Raw genomic sequence first — 11,202 nt, 5'->3', positions numbered from 1 at the left:
CAGATATTGAGCAAAAACAAACCTAAGGAGATAAATGGGTATTCACGAAGAGATTGTGTGGGCCTTGAGGTGGGCAGGGGCCGAGTGAGGGTGTCAAAATGTGCGCGTTGATGCATATGTTGCATGCGATCGTGCGAGGGACGGACGAATCGAGAGAGATGGTTGTTGTGTTACGGATGCTCCTCTCTCTCTCTCTCTCTCACACACACACACACACACAAGTAAACTAGAAGACCGTTCTCTCATGTATACACAACATATCGGCATCTGCCTATGTCTCACTCATGCATGATCGTTTGCACATTCACACCTCTCTATGTTTGTATCACACGCACACCGTCTCCACATTGCCCTTCCGCCACAACACACATATGGACACATACACACGTTCTCTCTCAGTCACACACACAAAATAAGTATTAAAAAAAACTAGGGCGCACCTAAAACGTCCAAATCCAAATAAACACAAACTGGAGCTAAATTCAAATATATGGAAATATTGCAGCGTCAAGAACTTTCCCAGGAAAAAAAGTTGAGTAATATTCGAGGATTGTTTTCAGACACACAAAAAGGTTCGGTGGATGTCCTTTTAGCGCGACATGGTGACGCACCGTTCGATCGACCGCGTGGCCGCGGTTCACGCGCTTGCACAGGATTCCGTATCGTGGCTGTGGTACTAACTTCAAAAAAAAAGCGTTGCCTAAGTCTAATGTTTACGTCTACTAGTACGGTTTTCTTTTAAGTTTGACCAACCTCATATAAAACTAAAGTAAGCTCCCATACGCGCACTCATCAATATGCCTCCGCCATCGTTGCGCATGCCGACGCCCGCCTGCTCCGGCCAATACTTTCTTGCCCATCACTGCCGTGTCGCCGCCATCCCTGTGCCATGAAGCCGAAGGCTCACCCGCTCACGTCGTCTGCAGTCCCTCCTCGCCATGCCGCCGTGCTGCCAAGCATGTGAGCAGCTGGTGGAGCCGCATCTATGCACGCAGCATACGGAGAGGAGGACGAGCGCGTGCTCCAACACACCGGCGAGGAGGAACTAGCATGTCATTGTCGTCTCCGCCCGCGCGGAGGAGGCGCGCATGGTGGCTGTCGCGGCGGAAGCCGGTCGCGAGCGTGTCGAGCCCGCAAACCGGGTGCGGACGCGAAATCTACCTTCGAGACCTTGAATGCCACATGGATCCTGCAATCTGAAGGAGCAACTTGGGTCAGTCAACTCATGTGATCCGTTTGATGCAACATGGATGCTAGAAGGGCTTCTTCCACCTCTTCTGTCGTCTTCTTCCTTCGCTCCGTCGAACTTCTTTCACAAATCGACTGACCCAAATTATACTACTAGTACGAATGTATTAAGTATAGTGGAACACGAAGGTACAAGCAGTAGTACCAACTGCAAGAAGAACAGTAGTAAGACATAGTACTAGTACTACTCTACGTACTAAACAGCTCAAATAACGAGAAAGAACATAAACATAGTTCTGCTGGGGCCTCAGCACAACACACCCTTGAAAATAAACTAAGAAACTAGTCAGCTTGACACTGCAGTAGAACCAGCATGAGCGACGACACTGCCACCTACTCGGAGTCCGAGTTCACGTCCTCGACTTCGTCCTCGTCCCTCTTCCTCTTCCTCTTCGCCGACGCTTCTTTGCTTGAACCGGACACTGGGCTCTGCTTCTTCATCCAACCCATGTAGATATTTAAACAAAGGTAGGCATCCAATTCTGCGTCCAGGATGTGATCTTCATCTAATGTCTTCAACTCCCGTGCATGATGAAACTCGTGATGAGGTTTCTTCAGTTTAGCGTACGAAGGATCAATCATGGCTACTGCCAGGGTCAGCATTGAAGGTTGAGAGGAGGACACCAGGCTTGCCTTCTGGAGATCGAAGGGTTGGCCTACAACGAGACCTATCCGACGCAGGACTTCTTTGTCGTTCTTAAAGCCTACAGTAACGAATTTCACTCTTTTGTCCTTGAGGAAGTTCTTAAAATCCTGGCACTCAACGTCGGCATGGCATATGTGGTAGACCAAGCAAACGGTATGTACTCAAACCTGGATCATGGCAGGCTTCTTCCTCTCTTCGTCCTTTAGATCCTTCTCTCGTCCCAGGACTGTGGTGTACTCAACATCTAGCCCAACGACCCACTCATCCGTTGAACTGTTGAACATGCGTAGGAAGCGAGCAAGCCATGCTTTCACCGTCACGGATCCACGTGTGTAGATGACGATGAACTGGTCACCGGTGATGGCTCTAACCTGGTACTCAACGGCGACCATGGAGATTTGGGAGGCCATGGATTTTGGAGGAGGGTTAGGAGAAGTTGAACTGTTGTACCCCGCAAAAACTGGGAGCGAACTAATGTGAAAGGACGGGACAACTGGGAGCGAACTGTTGTGAGGTAGAAGACGGGGACGAGTAGGGTGTGCGAACGGCATGGGGTTGCTGGCTTGCCTAGTGGATAAACGGCTGCAAGCCGCCAAGGAGTTCTCGAGAACTATGCGGGACCCACTAGATGTCATGTCTACTAGACCCATATCGTAGGCCTGACGGTATAGCTTCTGCCTGTTCGCACGCCATGCCGGCGCGTGGATGTAACTTCACTTAATTCCTTCAATCATCGCGCCTCCCATGACCTTCGCCTCCCTCGCGCGGTCGCGCCCTTTGAGACTTCGACCGGCTAAAAATGAGCAATTTTTTTTGCCTACTCCGCATGCATGATACTCCCTCTGGTCCTTTTTACTCCCGTCAACCGTTTGCAAAGTGTTTGACCAAATATATACTTTTTTTTAAACACCACCTTATATTAATTAACCAGCCACACCAGTACACTCATTCGATACAATATTCACAACACAGGGTGGTACGTTATTTACAAGAATACTGTCTAATCTACTATCAAAGCTATACTTAGCGATTAAGTGTGCCACCTTATTGGCCGAACGGCTAATCTTTGACAATTGAAGATTGTTGATCAACTTCGAGATGCTCAACGCTTTCATCTTCTGGTCACGCATAGCAGACCTGTCATAGTCCCCCGATGCAAGAGACGCTACCACAAAAGCACAATCAGTCTCTAAAATTACAGGATTATGAAGAGAAATACCTATGTAGAGACCGGCCATGCAAGCCCTAAGCTCCGCTTCCTCCACACTTTGTCAGGCATCAATGAAATCCCACGACCAAATTTATACTAAAAATATCAATATCTACAATACTGATTATAATGAGTATAAGAACTATGTTTTATAATGAGTGTAAAAATATTGATTTGACATTGTGAATGTTGATACTCCCTCCGTCTAGGTGAGTAAGTCATCTTAGGTTGTGCACCATGACCAAGGAGGAGGGGAAAACGAGAGACATTAATGTTTATTTGCTAATTAAATAGTATTGCATGCAATGAACTAACCACTGTATGTCATGTTTGATAGTCTCAGGTCATTAAAAGCATGCACACCCTCATCTCTTATTGGTTGATATGTAAAGAAACAAGAAACAAGGTAGAAGTTAATGCACCGCGCCTACGTGTTTTGGGATTATTTGGTTTTCGTAAGATGACTTACACACCTAGCTATTAGAGTACCACTACCTCCCTTCTAGTTTAAAGGGCTCGACTCAAAAATTTCACCTACTCTTAGCAAGATAGTAGAGGCGGTGGAATAGTTTTTGAAGTCTGCAAAAGTACTCAACTAATGTTGTCGTTCTTCACAAAAAATGTGTTTACCAATGCATGCATGAACACTAGTTAGTCTAACCCCCCTCTCTTCTTTAATTCTTTGCCACATCAGCATGTTTGCTATTCCCGTGTACTAGCTAAGATACCACCATGATGGCCAGCCTTAATCATCGCATGCAATAATTTAGTGCACCTTGAAATATGAACATGTGTGGGGCATGTATGTTTTTAATGACTTGAGAGTATACCTAGCCCGGCATGCAAGATGACTTATTATGCACCGTTCCCCATACCTGCAGGAAGCCCGTTCGTCTCCAAATCTTTTCCTCTCCATGTGTGGAAACAATATGCCTGCCAAACTCTCCTTCTCCCTCCGGCGGTCCCACCACTCCACCCCGTGTGAAAAAATCTGCATGCATGACTCTCCTCCCCCCACGCTCGTCCAATCTGTTATGACCAGCAATATTTCCACCCCTTCGCTCCCCCATAATTTACTCCAACAAATATGCCCGTGTAGCTTTTACTTAACTTCAGGTGCATTGGGTCACTGACATACGGGCCCAGCAGTGTACTGGCCCACATGTCAGTGACGCAACTGGACCTGCAGTTAAGTTAGTGCAGCTCAGTCCATATCTTATGTAGGTGTGCCATTGCTCGCTATAAATACTGCGCCTCCCACGACATCGCTATCTCCTCCCCCTCACGTTCACGTTCATCGCTATCTCCTCCCCCTCCCTCTCATGTCGACCACCATGGAATCTCCCCTCCCAAGCCCTAGGAGCCCCTTGCTGCACCGCGCGGACGGTCATGCATCGCCTTTTCATTCCTCGCCACCACTAGTCGAGGAGGACGCGTCGGCGTTCCGCTCCTCGCTGCTACGCGACGGGTCGCCGTTCCGTTCCTTGCCGCCACTAGTCGAGGAGGACGCGTCGGCGTTCTGCTCCTCGCCGCGACGCGACGCGTCGCCGTTCTGTTCCTCACCGCCACTAGTAGAGGAGGACGCATTGGCGTTCCGCTCCTCGCCGCGACGCGTCAGCGTTCTCAATCTCGCCAGCACGCGCGTCGGAGGACGCGTCGGCTCTCCGCTACGAGGGGAACGCCGCGCCGCCTGCCGAGCCCCCTATCCTTGAGGAGCTTTGGAAAGAAATGGATGTCGCCTTGTGGGAGGCTTTGCCTCCAGCAGAGCGCGCCAAAATAGAGGCGGAGAAGAAGGCCGAGGAAGAGAAGCGCACCGCGCAACAAGCTTTCTGGAGATCTATGTCGCGTCCGAGAGAGTCAAGCAATTGGTTCTTTGGCAGAAGGCTCGTGCGAGGGCCGTGAGGGTGGCGGAGGACGCCCGTGCCGACGCCCTGAGTGCAGTCGGGCCCAAGCGCCTCATCTACGCTTGGCGGTACGTGGACCGGGTGCACGCTTCCAGCCAGGAGGAGTATCTGTTGGCGCCGGATCACCACACCGGTGAGATCGCGCTCGCCCGCCGGCAAGCTGCCAATCATCACCTCGCGAGTTGCGAGGCTGAGGAAGAGGCGTTGTGTCAGCGCGCTGGGAAACGGCCGCGCACCAGGGCACCCGTGGCGTGCCGCAAGCGCTCCTGCGAGCGCCGTGGCTTTTAGGAGGAGTATAATTTTTGTTTCATAAGGCGATCTCATTAGTTTGGGGACGCAAATGATAAATCCCGAACCTTAATTAAGTATGTAAAAGGGAAAGTTTGGAAATGTTGTGTATTATTACGCATTTTGCAAGTACGTGCATATAGCACAAACTTTACTATATACTATCGGACTACAGGTCTCTCTCGATATATGCTTGCAGACTGTGCTACTCCCTCCGTCCAGGTCAATAAGTCATCTTTGGTTGTGCACGGTGACCAAGAAGGAGGGAAGACTTGTACACCTAGACGGAGGGAGTACTACTATTACTTATGTACGTGCAAATGCACGTTTGAACATTATGATGCGGTTTTTGTAAAAGTGGAAAAACAACACTAGTCAAGCTTGTGAAATGATTCAATGCAAAACAAATGCAAAAATGCTCGTTTGATTGTTTACTTTTAGCTTCCTTCTCTATGGTTATTTCTCTGTGCACCATGACCAAGGAGGAGGAGAAAACGAGAAACATTAATGTTTATTTGCTAATTAATAGTATTGCATGCAATGAACTAACCACCGCATGTCGTGTTTGATATCTCAAGTCATTAAAAGCATGCACACTCTTTATCTCTTATTGGTTGATATGTCAAGAAACAAGAAATGAGGTAGAAGTTATTGCACCGTGCCTAAGTGTTTTCGGATCATTTGGTTTTCGTAAGATGACTTACACACCTAGATGCATCGCGCCTAAGTGTTTTGAGTAACATTTTATCAGTTAAATCTTTGGTCAAAATTTAGCACAAATTACAATGGTGAGGAATAAGCCAGGACGGAGTAGTAGTTTAGAAGCCCAAATAAATGAGTGAGTCGCCTTATTGTTACTCTCCACTGTGACTAGTCTTGTGGGAAAAGCTGGGGAAGCTGCCAAAAGAACTGGCCCTAGGAGTAGTAGCTAGGGATCGAGCGTGGGAGATGAACCGGAGAAAGTAAATGCAGAGAGATGAAATGCAAAAAAGATGGAGGGATGTGATGGTTGCTTGTCCGTTTATTTTACCAGGCCATTTATTACTGGGAGTGGTTGGGTTTTGTGATATGACGGCTTTACTACCGCGCCACGAGCGGGGTGAGAGGTGAGACTCCCGTGCAGCGCCGCCCTCTACACTTGTACTACATCGGTCGTGGTTTATTAGTCCCCCATTGAATTTGACTGAAGATTTAACTGACAAAATGTTAGTGCATGTCAACAAAAACTATATCGTTGGATTCGTCTTTGAACATAGTTTTGAATGATATAATTTTAGGTGACATGCATCAGTATTTATCATACTATATATAATTTTAGTTCAATTTTTGGTTGTACTAACCTATAGTAGTAAGGTGCCCGTGCGTTGCACCGAAGAGTGGAATGCATTGATCGGGGAGTTGTTTATTTTGACAAAGGATGTGGGGGTCATCTCATGTGTAACGGGTATCGATAGGTTTCTTTGGATATTATCTCATCTCTAGAGCTCACAAACATCCGGGTGAAATAGATAAAAAGGTATCTTTTGCAAACAAAAGTGTTCAACTTTTCAACCTGCATCCAAAACTTGTGAAGAAATAACACTTATTGTGTTGTGCAAGAAATGGACTTTAGGAATTAGTTTTTTAGTATCGATTGTTATACATGTTGGCTACAGATGACATGGCACTTTCTTATAGTCAACAGTTGGCTATACTATTAAGTAATATTAACCATGCCCTTATACACCTAGACGGAGGGATTAAATCAGGATGACTTGCAAGGGGGCAGAGGAGATGTAAGAAATGGTTCATCGTAAGTCTTTCACCAGTACTGTAGTAAAAATTCATACATGGAAGATTTTAGACTAAACCATAAACGGATACACCAGGATAGAGACATCTTTGCGGCCTCCACAAAAGTCGTCGTGGGCGATGGTACTCGTGCCATTTTTTGGGAGTCTGCTTGGCTTGATGGTTTGCAACCCAAGGACATTGCACCAAAAAAATTTGAGTTGTCACAAAGAAGGAATTGCTCGGTCCAGAAAGCGCTCCTCAACAATTTTTGGGTGTCTCAGGTGAAGACCTCTCAGGGCATGACTGTTGACCATCTTCATGAGTTCATCAACCTATGGGAGAAGCTATCTCATGTGCAGCTAATACCTGACATGCCTGAATCCATCATTTGGAAGCTCACCAAGGATGGTCACTATTCTGCAGCAACGGCTTACAGTGCGCAGTTTCTCGGTTTAGTTGACTCGAACTTGCCTCAAATTGTTTGGAAAACTTGCCCCCCCCCAAAAAAAATGCAAGTCTTTCGCTTGGCTAGTCATCAACAATAGAATCTAGACGGCAGACCAGCTTCAGAAGCGAGGGTGGCCTAATTGCAACATGTGCCCCCTGTGCAAGCAAGTCCAGGAATCGGTGGCTCATCTGCTTTTCAAATGCCGCTACACGGTTAGAGTATGGAACATGATTAAAGTGTGGCTTGGCCTTCATGACATTTACCCGCAGAACTGAGCCATGGTTGACACAGTGAAGAATTGGCGGAGCGCCAACGCTTCCAACAGGACGCAATCTCGACGACCGCTTACCTGCCTTATGCTGCTCGTCTCATGGGAAATTTGGAAAGAACGGAATGCTATGGTATTTCGTAATGTCGCAGTGCCTGTTGGGGTTTTAGTAGCTAGAATCAAAGACGAAATGGCGCTATGGTGTCTGGCCGGTGCGAAACATTTGTGTAATATCATGCCGCAAGAGTGATACTTTGTATTTGGCCTTTGGCCAAGACCCCTAATACTCCTTCTTATTCAATGAAAATGGCAAATCTTTTGCCTTGTTTCAAAAAAAAACGGATACACTTTTATTCATGCGCGATACTCCAATAGAGCAAGATCCTGCATGGAAGTCTCCACATGCTTAGACAGCGGATTACATTGAGCGAAGACTAATGACCAACATTTAACTTGATAATAGGTATTTTTTAGAAGAACAGGGAGGCTCCTCCCCGGTTCCATTATCAAATGAAACCAAAGTGTCTTACATCAGCTTGTACATCTGCCTCGTACAACGAAGACCTTGCACCCGTACATCCACCTCGTGTTAGTGTCAGCGTCAGCGGTGACGCCCCTGACGCATGCTACAAAGACGGGGCGACGGCCTGTGCGGGCCTCGCCGGTGCTCACGATCAAGAGGAAGACGTTGTCGTCCTCCTCCGAGACTAGCAGGCGGCGGTGATCCTCCAGTGACTCTGGCATGGTGAACCGGTAGCACGTGTCGTACTTGATGTTCTCCGCCAAGGGCCAGCAGTGACTGCTGCACGCATCCGTGAGGTGATGCACCATGTCCACCGGCGAGCCACAAAACGGCATCCGACACTCATAGCAGTGGACGAAGGTCTCCTTGGAGGCATCGACCAGGCCGTCCATGAAACGGGAGTGGCTGTAGGGGATGTTGCGCCAGTCTCTATCTCTACAAGTACTTTTTTTTATAACAAATCAAATAGTGCTGCGTCGTCCGCTGCACGCCCGGCTGAACACGCCTCCTCGCCTCCATCATCACCAACTGAGTCTTTTATAGGAGTAGGAGTAGAGAAAAAACCGAGTTGGTGATGATGGTGTGTCGTGCAATGCACGGGCATCTTGCTATTTTTTTGCATATAAGTCCAAACACCACGTAGACACGGTCTTTGAGCATGGTTCATAATCGTTCCACGATCGGGCATCAAAGTTTGTAACTATTTTAGATTAGAATATACTACTCCTCCGGTGCTAGTAGTAGAGCAGAGTCCTACTCTACTACTCTACTCTAGCAAGCTAGGGCATAGTACTGTAGTAGGTACTGTAGGGAGTACCAGTACTGTGATCACTCAAGCAAGTTGTCTGGCATCGATATGACCCTACGCTGCTGGTATGTGACTCGTAAGTCAAGCAGCATGTTGTAGTCATCATCACCTATCCACTTCCCGCAGCACATATTCGCTTCTCCATCTTTGTCCGCACATAATCTCGTCCAAGCTTCCATCCCCGCTAAGGCGCCTCCCCCCTCGTCCGAAACCCAAGCACTAACAATGGCAGAACCGAGCAGCGTCCACCGAAATAGTGGCTGGAACTCGCTCCCCACAGAGGTAATCAAGCTCATTGTTTCGGGTGTGGACAATCTCAGTACCATGCCGCTCGCGCGTGCTCGTCGGGGTTGTACCGTTTACTCAAAGCCCTCAGGCCGGAGCTTTTTAAGCCAGCTCCTTGCTTGCTGATGCCGCCTGATCTTCAGAAACGGCGTGTCACGCAGCATAATGATCGTAGGGTGGCGAGCATCAACCCCCTTCACTGCGATCCGATCCCCATCAGCCTCACCTACATTAACGGTATGTACTGGGTCGGCATGAACACGTCTTGGATGGTGCTCGTCGAGGGTCGCGGCAGCTGGATGCTCGTGGAGGTCTACACCCGGTGATTGACCCCCCTTCCTTCGATTAACACTACACTACTTTGGCACCGCAGCCCAGAATACTCGGAATCTTACAGTAGCCAACATGATACCAAGTTTGATTTGCTCAAGGTTGTAATCTGCCAAGTGCCCACAAGATCTGGGAATTATAAAGATTTCAGGCTAATTGCGTTCTTCAACCACAGTCTCGCCTATCTGACAGGTCACTGCGGTAAGTGGATAAATCTGCACGCCCATCGCAGGATCATACATCCTCCATGGTTCTCTGATGCCATTGAACACAAGGGCTTCATTTACGTTGTTGACTCCTTTTATGGCTGGACGTATTGCTGGCCTACTCCAGTCATCAGTACAAACGGATGTTACAACAGTATGTTACTTTCCTATGATATCATGATGGCTTGCTTATATTACTGTCAACATTTACTGAAAAAATATTCATGCTCATAACATGTTGTTATTAAGATTGACTAAATCAAGAGCCCTTTTTTATTTCACTCCAACTTGATATGATGTTGTAGGCCGCCTGGTGTCCCTACCCTTCCTAATCCCAGAACCTTTCAAAGAAAAGCGACATGGCAGTTGCAGGTGGTTCCTGGCTCGATCAGACGATGGCGAAAGATTGATGATCGTTCACACGTATCGGACGTGTTGTTTCACGGAATACAATCACAGTCACGGCAAGGTCTTTGAGTAGGATCCCAGCTTCTCTGGCCTTCAGGAATTTTTGACTGGAGGCTGGTAAGTAGCCTTGGCACACGCTCTCTGTTTGTCGGACTGAATTATCCGATTAACTAGGAGATAACCGACGGCAAGGATCATGATAGCAGCGCGGTTTCGTTCATCAGGCAAAACTGTGTGTACACAACATACCATGCGTCTCTGCATGCACCATACCCTGATATGTGCCGCCACGCTCTGCAGCCCAAAGTAGGAGAGAGGGTCGCAAGTATCAGACTTTGACCTGCTACCTAGAGTTTCCCCCGTCAGGCGCCCATCTGGTTCAAGCCGTCAGCCAATCTCCACAACTTAATAAATAGTAACGTCTAACTGAGCCAATTAGTTAGATGTGTACACTTGGTGTAGTAGGATCTTTATTTAGTTTGATGCATACACTTGTTCTTTTTTGGTAGCCCTTTTGTAATGATGGCTGATGTTTGGTTTGGAAGAGAGAGCTGCGTCTTCACTCTTCTGGCCTGCTTACTGCTTCTGCTGCACCCCCAGCCCTGGTTGCTGCTGCTGCTGTTTTCAATGTACAATCAGTAGTATATTTCGTCTATTGGTTGAATATAAATGTGTTGTTAGAACGACAAACACAATGTTTTGGAAGTCGTTGCACGGTTCGATCCTTTAGTGCCACGGACCGTACGTAGCTCATACTATTTTTCGTATGGAACACATTTTCCACTTGTTGATAACATGCAGCCCACTGATGAAGGCCCAATAGAGAAGCCCATAATTAACTGGAAGGGACGCTCTCA

This window comes from Triticum dicoccoides, chromosome 7B, assembly GCF_002162155.2.
Source record: "Triticum dicoccoides isolate Atlit2015 ecotype Zavitan chromosome 7B, WEW_v2.0, whole genome shotgun sequence".
In the NCBI taxonomy this organism is placed as follows: Eukaryota; Viridiplantae; Streptophyta; class Magnoliopsida; order Poales; family Poaceae; genus Triticum; species Triticum dicoccoides.
This window is presented reverse-complemented; position numbering follows the sequence as displayed.